General features: G+C 46.3%; 1 protein-coding gene across 1 annotated transcript in view; it reads right to left on the bottom strand.

Annotated features, from left to right (window-relative positions):
• The window catches only part of fam49bb (family with sequence similarity 49 member Bb), a 33,566-nt gene that overhangs the window by 17,155 nt on the left and 1,863 nt on the right, over window positions 1-14,548 (bottom strand). The window contains exon 2 of the mRNA XM_070986532.1: window positions 6,551-6,638. The gene's annotated coding sequence lies outside the window, so the exon portion shown is untranslated. The remainder of the gene's footprint in view (window positions 1-6,550; window positions 6,639-14,548) is intronic.

The raw sequence follows: 14,548 nt of genomic DNA on the forward strand, positions 1-14,548 counted from the left end.
TCTTTTAAACTCTGTATGAAATGTATTCTATTACTTCATACCCCCCTTATCAAATATTAGTCACTCAGCCGACGCAGTGTCCACCTGCACATACCCACCTGCCCTGTCCAGCCTCGTCTTATTACCCTCCTCTAATGTGACCTGAATGTCTGACTGTGCCAGCGCCGGCACCTCACTGGCTGTCGGAAAGCAGCACCTGATCCAGCCTCAGAAGGGATGAGAGCTGTCACTGACCTCGCCCTGCTGGCTGATGCGGGCACTGCCCGTCACTGTCGGGCCTCCTCCGGTCCTCTACTGCCACCTTTCAGCCGGACCGAGGCCGACCGGCCGGGCTGGCAGAGCTGCCAGGGCTCGCGGCGCTTCAACGCGGGCGCTGGCAGCCTTGCAGGCCCAGCGCTGCTCCCTCGTGCTGCTTGAAATGAGGTCATTTTAAGGACGGGGATTTGCGTGGCTGCATTTCAAAGTCCGACAGAGAATCTTCAAGTGTACCAGAAAAAGAGCAGATTAAATTTGCACATGTGGTACATTTAGCTCCTCAACTCAAATTTCACCCTGAGAATAATTCATACATTACATTAACATGCATTTAGAAACCAAAGCCCAACTTTGCAGCTTATGTGGACTTCTTATGGTGACGACTGCCCCTTTAAAGATAAATTTAAAACAATGTGTCACTGTGAGTGGCTGGCTGCTTAATGAGAGTGTAGTAAGAGAGAAGTGAGAGGATGAAGTGCTGGCTGAGAGTACACAGATACTGTATCAGAGAGAGATTGAGGAATCGAAGCCCCCCCCCAGTGGCTGTAGTAGTACCCAGGAGTGCTGGCATGTCCTGGGCACCACAGAGAGCCCGACGACAGCCTTGTTGTTGTTTTGAACCCCCCCACTGAGCCATCGCGTGCTCGCAGCAAGGGAGGGAGGGCTGCTTCTAAGGCCAGCGGCAGAATCTGACAAGCAGGAGCCCGCGCAGCTCTCCTATTGGCTGAGCTGATCTACCCAACAGCTCACTGTATCCATGGAGTCAAAAAAAATTTGGTGCCATTGAAAACATTGCAGCAGCCAATGGGAGGCGAGCTCCGGGTGAGGAGCGAGTACAGTAGTAGTAGGACTTGAAAGCACATGAATATATTAATACAGATGAGGTAATGCGCCAAAAACAGCGGATTAGCCGGGGAGGGAAGTCAACTGGAGACGATGGAGAAATATTTAATTCCACTACTGAGCACTTAGTGATTTAATGTGATTTGATATTTTTTTCTGTGCAGCTCAGCAAATTCCTATTATTATAATCAATTTTTAAAATGGAAAAAGGCGCAAAAGAATGTGACTGTGAACCAATTACTCCGTTCTAATTGCAGCTAAAATATGATGGTACATTTTATCAATTTGTTATGACTGAAAAATATCAATAAAAAGGTTGAGACATTTAAAAGAAAAAAAATCACCGTCCCAAATATCTGCAGCTTGCAGATGGTGCAGAGAGGTTCAGGCTCATTTTGGTAAAAGACACCAAAACAGTGCCACGCCCATGCAGCAGCCTGACCTCTGGATGGCACTGCCTTTTAACGGGTCCCAGCTCTGTGCCTCCACTTTAATAAGCACACCGAGAAGCAGGGCACAGCTGAAGCCGAGCGCTGCGGCAGCGTCCTACAAAAACAGCTCGGGGGCTGATGGCTAGCTAATGCAAGGGAGGGATAGTGCTGACATTCCACTACTTGGCTGCAGCATGAGGATACACGTGCCCTGCTGCTTTACTGGGGAAGAAAAACAACGCCCTCCCCCCCTCCCCGACCGGGGCGTAGACACGGCATGGAGCATCACGTGGGCTCTGCCGTGGAGAGGCTGAGAGCTTGCCTGGGGTGTGGAGGCGGGGGGGGATGGGGCGAGGCAGTGATGTGTGTGCATGTTTATGTCTGAGGTTATGCGGGCCTAGAAAGGAAAATGCATGTCTCATTTTTACCTATATATGACGTTTAAATTTGAAATAATAAAGATGTAAAATGTGGGCGAGGGTGTGTGCTGAACGTTAGTGCGTGTGTGGAAGGGGTGGGCTTGGGAAGCGTCACACTGCAGCAGAGGCGGGCAGAGACAGGCAGCTTTAAACTTGACCTAGATTCCCCGGGTGACACGCCACATCGCATTAGCCCACTCGGCCAGACCTGGACCCGCCGGAGCTCGCTGACACTGGCCCGATTCGACAGGCAGAAAATGGGGGAGCACTTCCCAAATGGGGCTGGCATGCATCCCCCCCTCTACAATCCTCCTCCTCCCGCCTCCCCCTCCCCGCTCGACTTCTCTTCACCCCAGTCCATCTCCTGCCAATCCCACCCAGCTGACTAAAAATGGCTTAGGGGGCACACGGCGATGAGGGGGGGAAATGTAAGAGGAGGGGGTGCCATTTGTTTGTTTATGGGGGTGAACTCGATTACCTCGTAGCCACGCCTCTGTATTGTTGTGCCCGCGTAAACATCAGCTAATGCCCCCCTCACCCAGATTCTGGCAAATCACAACAAACCTCACAGGACGACTGAATCATTACGACTGACGGCGATACTTGAGGTGCCATCCAGTATCAGCTGTCTCATCTCGCTCCTGCAGCCACACGGGCAGCTAAAAATACCCCAAAAACAACTTATAGAGCTCCAAATCACTGCAGCCGCGATAAGCCCAATCAGCATGAATGGAAAAGAGCGGGTGAAAGCGGCAGTTTGTCCATAGGAGCAGATCAGAGGTGGGATGAAAGCGGGAGCGCCTCATCCTCGGCTAAGCCCTCTCCCTTTGGACGGCACCTGATGAAAGTTGGAAACCATGGCAACAGGCGCATACACAAGCGTCGGCTAAAACGCCGGCTCCATTGAAACCGAGCTCTATGAAGAGGCTCTTAGCGCCGCTCTTCAGTCGCACCAATACAACACTTTGCACCATCAAAACACGCGGAGAAATGCTGACAGCCTGTGATGGATGTCAAGTTCAGAGCAGCGAGGGGACCCACACAGCCCAGGTCTGAACGAGCATCTCCAGTGAAGATGCTGCTCCACATTCAGGACAGGCTGGAAATATTTTGGGACAGATACATCTGAAGAGTCCTAAAACCAGCTTGTGATGTTTGAGCGAACTCTGACTCTCTGCTCTGTCCTCTGAACATCTGCCTCAGAAGGAGGCCCTCCCCACCCTGCCCTTGAGAGTCCTCTGACTCCTTCATAGGATGTGTTAGGAAATCATTAAGGGGGGGCACACTGACTCACTGTCGTCGGTCTAAGCAGCACTTCCTCCAGGGCGGCTGCCTCCCAAAACCCATTCGAACACAGATCTTCAGCTAAAACAGCCCCGAACCATCATTACTCGACTGACCTTCTGACTGTGACTCACCGGCGTCACTGCATCCTTCAGCTTCAACACTCCTGAGGATTCAGGGCTGTAACGCCTTACATAAGTGCTTGTGGAGCAAAATTAAAGCCGGATTTAAATGGAAGAAACACAGCAGAGCATCACCTTGAATGTTTTTTTTTTTTCACTGCACAGTATTGCCCCAACGGGAATTTGGGTGGGGCACAGAGGAGGTTTGGGAAGGATGATGAGTGTCAGATTGAAGAGTGCCAGCGTTTTCATTCAGTAAGAGAGGAGTGCCATCTGGAGGATGAAAACAGTTTTGCATGTAGAGTGAGCGGTGGGGAAGACCACTCCCAAATGTTTTTGCCGTCACATGCCAGGGTGGGAATGCTTAAGCTGAAATGCACAAATGCAAAGAGCCAGCAGTTCCAGTAAAATGCATTAATTGATTGATTTTTAGAGCAAAGAAAATTAATTTCTGACTCAGGGCAAATTGTCAGTTTCCTGGGATGAGAGGCACGATGTAAGAGCACCATCCAGTGTTCACATGCAGTCATTTCGGGGCAGGCCCTCGCTCAGTGCAACACAGAAAATCAAAATGGCATTTCTGCACACGAAAAGTTAGTACCGTGTTTCATGCTTATCTGGCACACATCAAGGCTTCAAGCATGTGCTCATGCAGAGGAATGACAGCAGCCGGACGTGCTCGCCGAGGGAACCTGGGCAGGATGTTACACAGTGTCAGCCCTCCAGTGGCATAAATAATAGATAACCGAGGAGAAGCTGGGAGCTTTTAGCAGACATAACAAGCCGCTCTACATATTACACCCACTCAGACATATCATCTCAAATGACCTGCTCGGCGGGTGGGGTCGAGAGAGTCTACCATGTGCTGAGTCAAGCATATGGCAGCTCCCTGTGAAGAAAAAACACTTCCTTTAGCACTTTTAGTCTTTCAGGGAAACTGATTAAATAGGCCAAACCTACCACTTTTTGTGGTGTTATTCATGCCACATTTCATGTCACTCTAAAAAAGATAACAGGCAAAACTGTAAATCTTAGAAACATCTATATTTTCTGGGCACAATCCATCATCTACACAGATGAGACACTACTACACTTCACCAGCTGGGGGCAATATTGACTCAATTATGATCGTGGCAACAGGAGAGCCAAGAAAAGCTTCACCTCAGGCTACTTCACCACACCTCCCCCTGGCTTAGTGAGGCTAATCCATCCTGTGTGTAGATTCACACAAAACTCAGGCTGCTGCATTAACTCGGCTCCATTTTCCATTTATAATGCAAGGCGTCTGCTGCGCCCCTGTGCTGCCACAGGGCTGTGTGCTGCATGCTAACGAAAATAGCTTGCCATTCGGTCTATTTTAGTGAATGGATTTGAGTCTTACTAGGGCAGCATGGCAGCTTGTCATTAGCACACACGTATGCATGCACACAGAGAGACACACACCTCTCGTGGGGATACACTGACTTAGTGATCCTATATATGAACCACCTGAGGCTTAGCCGTCAAAAACGCAGCATTCCAGCACCAGAGCTCAGCCAATCCAACGACAGCCGTGTGTCATGGTAACAATCTCCAAGGAGACACGGAGGAAAATACAACAGGGATGGGCAGACATGCAAGCGGGGGAGAAATGATGGGGAGGTGTAACAGGGTGAGGCGAAGAAAGACAACCTGACAGCAAAAAAAAAAAAAAAAAAAGCAGGAAACACGAGTAAAATGCTGCACTTAAAGTACACACTCCTAAAAATGAACAACACGCAGGTCATCTGAGAGATTACAACCACCAAAGTAACCGACTATTAAATAAAACAAAAAAACACGTCACATGTACGAACAAGTGTGATGTCAGCGCTGCAGACGCTGGCCGGTGACCTTGCACCCTGTAGTTACATAAACACTCTGGCCTTCGGCGGCGGGGGGGTGGGCAGGAAGCAGGGAGCACCTACATTACTCAAATTCTTTTTATGGCCCACAATGCACTTCATTTCCTGAGCCAGCATTACACATACACCCACAGCGCGGCACATTAAGGCTATAATAGGCATAGGTGCACCACAGGCGGTCTTACATAATGACATGTCGACTGCTGTCGGTGCAACCAAACTACCTCCATTCTAAAACAGAACTCTTCATCATGTTTAGCCCTCAATACGATAAGGTGATGGTCGTCAGTAAAGCTGTAATGTCACTGACCTGGGCAGTTATATGAGAGGGTTATCTGGGTGCTAGAGGCTAAAGCTGACAGGATTTTGAAGTGAAAGGAAGATTATTTTTTCTTTGTTAAATTCAGAGTGTGGGAGTTTAAAGAGACGCAGGAGGGACAGCTCTGGCAGCGTTTGCTTCTGCGCCGGCTGGGGCGCAATGTCCATAGAGAGCAATGTAATGTTAGATTCAGACTGAAGCCCACAGTGCCCCAGCTGTGTTTCTCTCTCCTAAAGTATCTGTTCTTTCTGGGCTCTGGACCAATTCTATATGGGGTGCAAAATGAAAGTGCAAGTCATGCAACTTGTATTTGGACCTTTCGACCAAAATGTGTAAAAACAGCAAAAGCAACTGAGACAGTTCAAAGCTTTTTCCTCCTACCTATACTGAGCCCACATTAGCATGGAAATTACCAGCAGTGGAAAGAAAGCAAGGTAACTGACTCAACTGCCATTTAGAGGAATGCCTCTGTTCATTCAAAGTGCCTCAGTGTGCACCGCGACCCAAACTGCACTGAAACAACAGGAGACACGCAGGCGCACGAACAAGCTGTGACACAGTGTTTTATCACCCTCAACAACCTGCTTTTCAAGCTCTGAGATCAATTCAAATAAGGAGCAGATATACAATAGATATAAATAGACATGTAAACAAATAACAGCAGATAGGCAGATGGTTATCTGGAGAGGAGAATGGAAGTTTACAGGATGAAAATAGCTTAACGGTCACACTTTGCATTGAAGGATACAGAGCAGACACGCAGCTTATGGACATGGAACAGGGTATTGTCTTTAAACCACCTGCCCACTGACACACTGACAGAGATATTCTCCTGACCACACCGAAGAGATGAGAGACTACAGTCATTTTAACTTCAACCAAAGCCAACAAGAGTCTTCAGCAGTCTGAGTTTCTTTGCCCTGTGTTATAATACTTATGCTTCAACAACAAGCTTTCTCCAGTCTTCTAAGTGTGACTTGCGACGAGGACTTACCAGCAGTGGAGCTGTGTGACTGTCAGGAGCAGGGAGGCCCGGCCTGGCAGGTGGCCCCGGGTCACAGTCCTCCAGCAGAGGTCAGCCTCTGAGACACAAGACAGGAGAGACAAGACATCAAAAGCAGCTCTCGACAAAAAGGTGCAACAATGTGAGGCCTGACGAAAAGACAATTTCAGGATCTAATGCAGACACTGACAGCTAGAAACAACCCGTCGCATCATTATGCAAAAAGAAGCCTTCTTCAGATAAAGTCTATTTCTTAAAAACACTAATTCTAATTAAAAATTAAAATTGTCTGAAGCTGAAAAATGTATTTACAAAAGACTCCATTTAAAAACATTCATGCCATCTTACTGCAGTGTTCCCTTCTATAATAACTAATAAACAAAAAAGGGAACATCACCCGTCAGGTTACAGATAGCACGCAAGTATGGAATAACAGGGTTGTTCTCACGTCCCATCTTCCTTGTGAAATATGAGCTAAGTTTTTATAAAAACATGGAACAAATAGACGCACATAAAAAAAAAACACCACTTCCTATTGTGCAACACTTCCTCTGATTCACTTCAAGGCTCCCTGCCACCTCCTGAAAGAGCTCTGCGACACAATTCACTCAATCCAGCTCACGTTTACAGCCTTTCATTCAGTGAGGGCGTAAGCTCTCGAAAAGGCGATCAGAAGTCACTGGTTTGTGATTCAAACATTTCATCTCAGCTAAAGTAAAAGTAAAAAACAGCTCAGTTTCAAGATCCGACGCCGTCTCTGAAAGCCCGTTTCACAAGCTGTGCAGCCCTGATTCACAGTGCAGCCTCAGCCGGCTATGAGACCATTAGGACCAAGGCGCTTCTCTCTTCGCCAGCCTGCATACAAATGCACGGCGACAGCGGCGGTGCTGGTCATGCATGAATGTGATCAGACTTCAAACCCTGAAACTTCAGACCCACGGGAGCGCCAGAGCTGTGGCAGAGAGAGAGAGGCGATCGAACGAGACTGTGAAAAGGGCAACGCGCAAAAACAAAAGCAAGGAGCAGGACTAGATGTTAATCTGAGAAAGAAAATCCCAGAAAACCTGAAAAAGGTCGGTGGAGCAGTCTTGTTTCTTATGCCAGAGGCTTTCCTTCATGCAAACTGACCACAAGACCTCATCCAACAGAGTTGACATGTCAAAGGGGACATTCTGGGAGACATCTGTGGCAGGGCATCATGGGAGTCAGCTATGCATCATGCCTACAGCTGGGGGCCACGACATAAGGCCAAATCCTCCCTTGAATAAACACGAGGTTACAGGGGATAGAGTCAGACCACAGAGCCTTTTTAGTCCTGGCCCCTGAATGTGGATAACCTGAAGCCTCCAGCGCACAAACACTGAGAATGACAGTGAAGCAGGAGACATCTGCTGTCCTGCAGTTAAACTTGCAAAGTGAAAAACACTTTCTTCATGAGAGAGAGGGTGTAGGTGCCACTATAAGGACTCTAATGTGGTGATTATACTTCTTTTTGGGGGGCAATAACCATATTAGACCATATTTATGCTCGCCTTAATAGACATGTGGCTCTTTAAGGGATCACCAGAGTGATGATCGTGTCCCGAGTGGGACACAAACAACATTTCACATCAATCCAGTAGCTGCTTTTCAGTTTGGACCAAAGTGGCTATTTGTGACTATCTGAGGAAACCTGAGCGCTGCATCTCTAAACTTTCCATGATCCACTGCAAATGCTTAATAATTAACAAGACTGTGGTGGATGACAAACCGCAGTGCCGTGCTGCTCAAACCATTATAATGCTGGTCAGATTTGTGGCTTATGCTGGATATAAGAATACTGTCATCCACCTTAGCAGAGCTGCTGTGGGAAAAGACCCACTTGATGAAATCATACTGAAGTGTGTGCGTGCGTGCCTGTGTGAGTAGTGCTTTGCTCATCCCTTAAAGCAACAATTAAAGTGAGGGGAAGAAATACAGCCCAGTTAGCAGCCCGGTTTGTGGGGGATCGGTGTTCTGTGTTTCAATTAGCTCGGAGGCATCCACGCGTCACGTGACGAGCTCTTTATCCTGACAAAAAATAAAGGACCAAGTCGTGGGAGGGGATGAGTAACGGCAGCAAGCTAAGGTTTGAGAAATTCAGTACTCTTAAATCTTAAGTGAACTCCACACAACACGGTCACATTTACCAACCAAACTGGTCTGGTGCCGCTTCACTGCCACTGGATCAGAGGCAATAAAACAAGCTCAACTAAACGCTCACTTCCTGCTGTTTCAAAGACTTATTTCCTTGCTTTGGTTTGTCACTTCAGGTGAAGAGCACAATAGCTACTTGAAAGTTCTGTGTACGAGAACTGTTTTACGAGGCTGCAGCATCTCAGCGATTCTGCTGTTAAGACGCAAAAAAGAGCTCAGAGCAGCAAAGGCTTCAGATGCTCTCGCATCTTCAGTTAGCAGCAGCACAAAGTCATCGTACCAAGTACATTTTCTTTGGTTTTAATTTACTCCACCACATGAAGGAGTCAATAAATGTGGACCAACATGTGTGGGCCTGCTGTAGACCGTGTGTGTTCTCACACAGCAAAACATGTGTAGGGTCTGACTGCAGAGCGGGCCACTGAGGTAATCAATAGGATCTATATGTGCACACACGCATATATTTGTCACGCACATATATAACTGACGCAGATTTTCCGGTTTATTAAGTCTATCGTCATTGGTATAAACACAGTGGACAAAATACTAGAAACCCCTGAAAGCATAATGAAATAAGTGAATCAACACCCCTCTAACAAAAAATAACATTATGATCTTCATGGATTTATAGTAGAGCTGTTGAATAAGACTGTATTAGTTAAAGCTAGGCATACTTTATCATCTGTCAGCTGAGTGTAAAGGTCAGTGCACAACACTGACAACATACAAATTTATTGCTGAAACTGGACTTTGCACCAGAATAACATACTGAGAAGTCCATTTGAAAACCTGTTAATCTGATATTACCATAGCTGTGCAACTGAAGATAAGTGCAGTTTTAAAGATGAGATATTAAACAATGAGATTTTTAGGTAATTATCAAGCCTCAGTGTAGACTTTATAGTGGAGCTGCCTGTGTCTAGCACATCTACCAAGTGACACTGGGGGAAAAAATGTTCAATTAACGCTTGAGTTGTCATGACAACTTGTATTGGTGAGCGAGAGCTGAGGGCCGAGGGGGGGATATCGACGGAGGAGCCCACAGCGCAGACCCGAGCCCGCGTGGAGGATCAGTTCATTAAGAAAACCTCCACAGATCAGTCACGTGGACTACAGATCCTCGAAGTGAAATGTCTTATTGAGAGCTCGCTCATCTCAGCTGGATTCAAAGATGGTTTACACCACGACGGCCAATTAAAATCAATCATGCAACCAGACCCAGGCATTGAAGCTCGCCATTGGTGCTACTGCTATCTTCATCATCAAATCCTGCAAGAGGCGGCTGTTAAGCAGCTGAGGGAGATGGAAGATTTACCATGTTCACCTTCTTACTGTAACATGTTAGCATGCTAATGTTTGATCATTAGCATTAAACACAAAGAGACGGCATTAATATTGCGTATATAAATATTTCATGGAGCAGAGTATTGCAGTTTTGACCTGACGATGGCACGACATGGAAAGTGAAGGGAAGGTATTAGAATTCATCCTGATGGGGACGTGAGAGTGTGGGACCAAATAAGTACAACATGTTCATTAAACTACGTCAATGCTGACTCTCAGTTTCGCACGGGACACAAGTGAACGTCATGTGCTTGTTTGACACGTCCACCCACCCCACCTCCTCCATATGTGGACTTTCCTGCTCTTTATACTACAACACCTGACTTCCTTCACACTTACTACGGCCACTAGACCAACTGCTAGCATAACTAAAAAAAAAGATTACATACAAATATCACTGAGTGCCATAAACCGAAGTAAAGGACATTTTATTGGGTGGAGAAAATGCAAATGAGCTGCTGATTATGTGCATGAGTTACTGAGTGGAAAAAAGACATTTTAGCTACAGAATGTCTGCACTGGACACATCTTTAATAATCCAGTTTTGATCTGGATGTCAACATCTAGAATAAATACTGATCGCTTCTGAAAAATTCCTCCAGGTTTCCACAGCTTTGACCTAAAGAGCCCTAATCACCACGACAAATATCACAATGTACTAAACTGGACAAAACAGGCCTGTGCAACTTATGCACATGAGGTTGGAACATATTTTCATACATCTCGTGATCAGTTTTTCATAATCTAGACATGATTTATTTAATGCACTTGCAGTTGGGGTAAAAAGTAGGCCAGGTTTTTTGAACAGTTTTAACACTAGTGTGAGGATGGAGGATTGGTGCGGGGGCAGCGCGGCAACAGTTTCATGCAAAAGCTGAATTTCTAGCATGCTGATCTGCCATCTGTGGCAGCTCCCCTGCTCCGCGTGTCCGCTGCCATGTAGGCGGCCACATGAGGATCTCATGCCTGCCTGGTTTAACATGCTGCACTAAAATCGTCGCCACCACCAGGGTAGGGAGGCTTTTTTTCCCTCTTCATTATGTGATATGATCAGCTTGTCTTTTTACAATACAGCAGGACAATCTAATGAGTGGCAGTCAAAGGGGAAATGTCTCTCTGATCCTTATCGCTGTGGTCTCCTCTGCAGATTTTCTCAAATCTGAGTCTGGAGGGCTTTTCTGTGTGTGAAAGGTGTGGGGGTAGGTGCACACAAAGTGACTGCTTTCTTCCTTTTGAGTGGGCCATGTTATTTATAGCCTTATGTGGAGAGATTCTATGCAAACACCCCCCCCCCATTTACTCTGAAGATGCTGCTGCTGCTGCACACAGGGAGCAACAAATGAAAGCGTCCCGTTGGACGCCTTTGGACGGCCTGCCTGCAGGAGAGAAAGGGACGAGATGGCCCTCTCTTCTCATTACGTGCATGCTCAGGGCTTCAGACGAGCCAGCATCACAAGGATGGATGTGAGAAAGTTGAGAGGAATGCTGGAGTCGACCAGCGCAGCCAGAGCTGCACATCAGAAACTGGCACACACACTGACTCATACACATCTGAGGCGCACATCAAAAGTACATTACAAGCCGCCGCCAAAGGCTACAAACACAAAGCACCGCGGCGAGGACCTCCACGGCTCCACACCATCTTTCTCTGCTCACTTTACAGCCAAACAGTCAGTGTGCGTTCATCAACAAACTATGAAATAAATCTGTTTGTGGACCTAAGAGCAGCAACGATGCTTCCTCATAGACAGACTCAAACACATGAAGTCCAAAAGTACACGAACCGTCAACTATTTAAATCGCTTCGAGTCATTTTTAAGAAAAAAAAAAAAAAAAAAAAATCAATATTCTTGGATTCCAGCATCCGAAACGTAAATATCTTCGGGTTGTGGACAAAACAAGACATTTTTCACCATTTGTTAACATTTTATAGACCAAACAACTAATCAATTGAGAAAATAATGAACAGATTGATGGACAATGAAAACAATTGTTTGTTGCAGCCCCAAACTGTAGTCTGGCTAATTAAAGCAAGACATTGTGAGACCTGCTCTCTAATAATTCAGCTGTTTGCAGAAACATGCAGGCCAGCTGGGGGGGGGGGGGGAGGGGGGCACAGTCAGCCTTTCCTACTGAGTGACTCAACTGTGTCATCATTATCTGCTTATGGACAAGAGCAGACACGCATGAGTGATGGAAGAAGCAGAATCATGTGTACTCTAGTGGCTCTCAAATGGCACAATTTCCACTTAAAGCACTGTAATTGTAAGTCAAGCCTCGATAAAACCACCGTTTTTTTAAACAACAGGAGAAAGCCTCGCAGACACGAAATGATGCTGAAGCCACAGACTCTCCCGGATGAAGCCCCGTCATGATAATGGTGTTGGAGCAGAATGCTGAGGCGGCCAAATCACTTCGAGGAAGTTAATCCAAATAACTGAACAAACAGCATTATGTCACAGAGCGATCAATACAGCTGCATTCTGCATGAAGCTAAGACAGCAGCACCTGAGCTACCGCGCCGCCTGTGGTCTGTGCAATACAGCGGGGTGGACAGAATAACGTAAACACCGACCATGTGATGCAAACAGCTCCACAAAACATTTGTAAATCTTTAAACACAGTCTTGTGGGGACTGTGTCAGAGAGGAGCTGGCTGTTATTTTCTGAAGCTGCTGTGGATTGCATTACATTTCACAAGCGCCCGTGTTATCGTGTCCACCCACCACAGATCACAAAACCACACAAAAACAACCGACATGAGCGCTAAACAAAAAAGCAACAACAACTTAAACCAAAGCTTGAGGAGCTTAAATGGGTCAATCATACATTGTCGCTCTAGTAAATACATTTCCATTTTTAGGCTACGATGTCACGCAGCTGATACTGAGAAGAGGATTAAAGTGTTTGTGGCAGCTGCTGTATAGTAAATAAACACATGTTGGCTGCGTGTCACAGCAAAACAGTAAAAATCACACAATTGTACATTAAATGAACACGTTACAACAATGGCTCAACTGGACGAGACGTTCAGCACGAGAGGATCCACTTCCTGAGTGACCTCCATGCCGAGAATAATTGCTGTAACCCAACCTGGAGCCAGCAGCTCAGTGGCACTGGGTGTGTGCAAGGGGAGTGGGTTGCAAAGAGGGGTCTGGACCCTTCGGCGACTTTGTGACATTCCAGTCAACTCAACTCTCACTGCCGTTTTTCCTCATTAATTTATGGACATTTTTCAGAAAAACAAACAACATCTTCCTTCTGAAATGATAAACATAGAACTGTTCGCAAGTCCGTTACATGAAAGCAGCTCTGCCCTAAAGGTCCTTGGGAGGACTCCTGGAACAATGATTAATAATTAAAATTAACTACCATTACGCTCAGTCTAGCCTCGTGTTATCACCACAGCTGCCATGTCTACAGTTGTCCCAACTAGAAAATACATTTGCTGGAGAAGGAATGCGGAAAGTCTTCAAACATGGGCTTCCTCAGCGCGTCCCAGTGGGTCAAAATGAGAGCGTTTAATTGAAAATTTGGCTGAATTTGTCTGCAGTAAGTGAACATAATGACAGCCTATTCTGATCATATCCAACACATCTCAGTTCCTATTGTAATTTCAGCACCAATATTGCAAACTCACGCTGACAAACGTCCTAAAAAAGTCAACAGCATCCTCACACAGAAAAAAAGACTGAAGCTGTATGACTTCAAGGCATGGTAACAGTCACATAATACCCAAACAGTCACATGAAAAGCTGAAAGAAAAACCCTTTCCTAACCAACATTTGTACGACAGTGTTGCTGTAGTATCCAATAAGTGTTTATTTTCCAGGGAAGGTCATGCCTAAATGCACCTGCATGCCCCTACCTGCACTGAACTGGGATTTATGAGGGAATACATTGTGCCAAATGAGCCATATTCTCATTTCATGCTCCTTTCACAAGCCAGCGTTGTGAGAGAAAGCTCCCACTGGTTACTTCCTGAACCCACAAAACGCTTCACACCAGATTTCACTTTCTTGTCGCAAGTAGCCTTTCCCTCAATTTTGCAATCTTTGTAACTGCTGCTGCAACGTCCACATGCAACAGCAATCAAAATAAGGAGGAATCCTTCCAAAGTCACCCCACTGACTCTCCCATCTGTCCACACCACTGCAGAGTGAGCACACACGGCACAACAAGTCGTACCATGTCTCTCAGTCTTACATCCGTGGCACAAGTCAGGTATTTGTCATGTCTTACCAGTCTGACTCAACCCAAGAGAACAGGAAGTCCATCTACTAAAGAAAATGCCTTTACGTCGAGAGAAAGGTGGCACTTCCTCTTTTTTTGAATGCGTGCAGAGGCAGATATGAGGAAGACAAATTGCAAAAGAGGGCAACTCAAATAACCTGCAGACTTGTTGTTTTAGGCAGCAAAACTTGGTTTGTCATGATGGACTGAGACCTTTTTGCATCGGCTCTCTGTACAT

The sequence above is a fragment of the Chaetodon trifascialis genome, chromosome 18 (genome assembly GCF_039877785.1).
Source record: "Chaetodon trifascialis isolate fChaTrf1 chromosome 18, fChaTrf1.hap1, whole genome shotgun sequence".
Classification (NCBI taxonomy): domain Eukaryota; kingdom Metazoa; phylum Chordata; class Actinopteri; order Chaetodontiformes; family Chaetodontidae; genus Chaetodon; species Chaetodon trifascialis.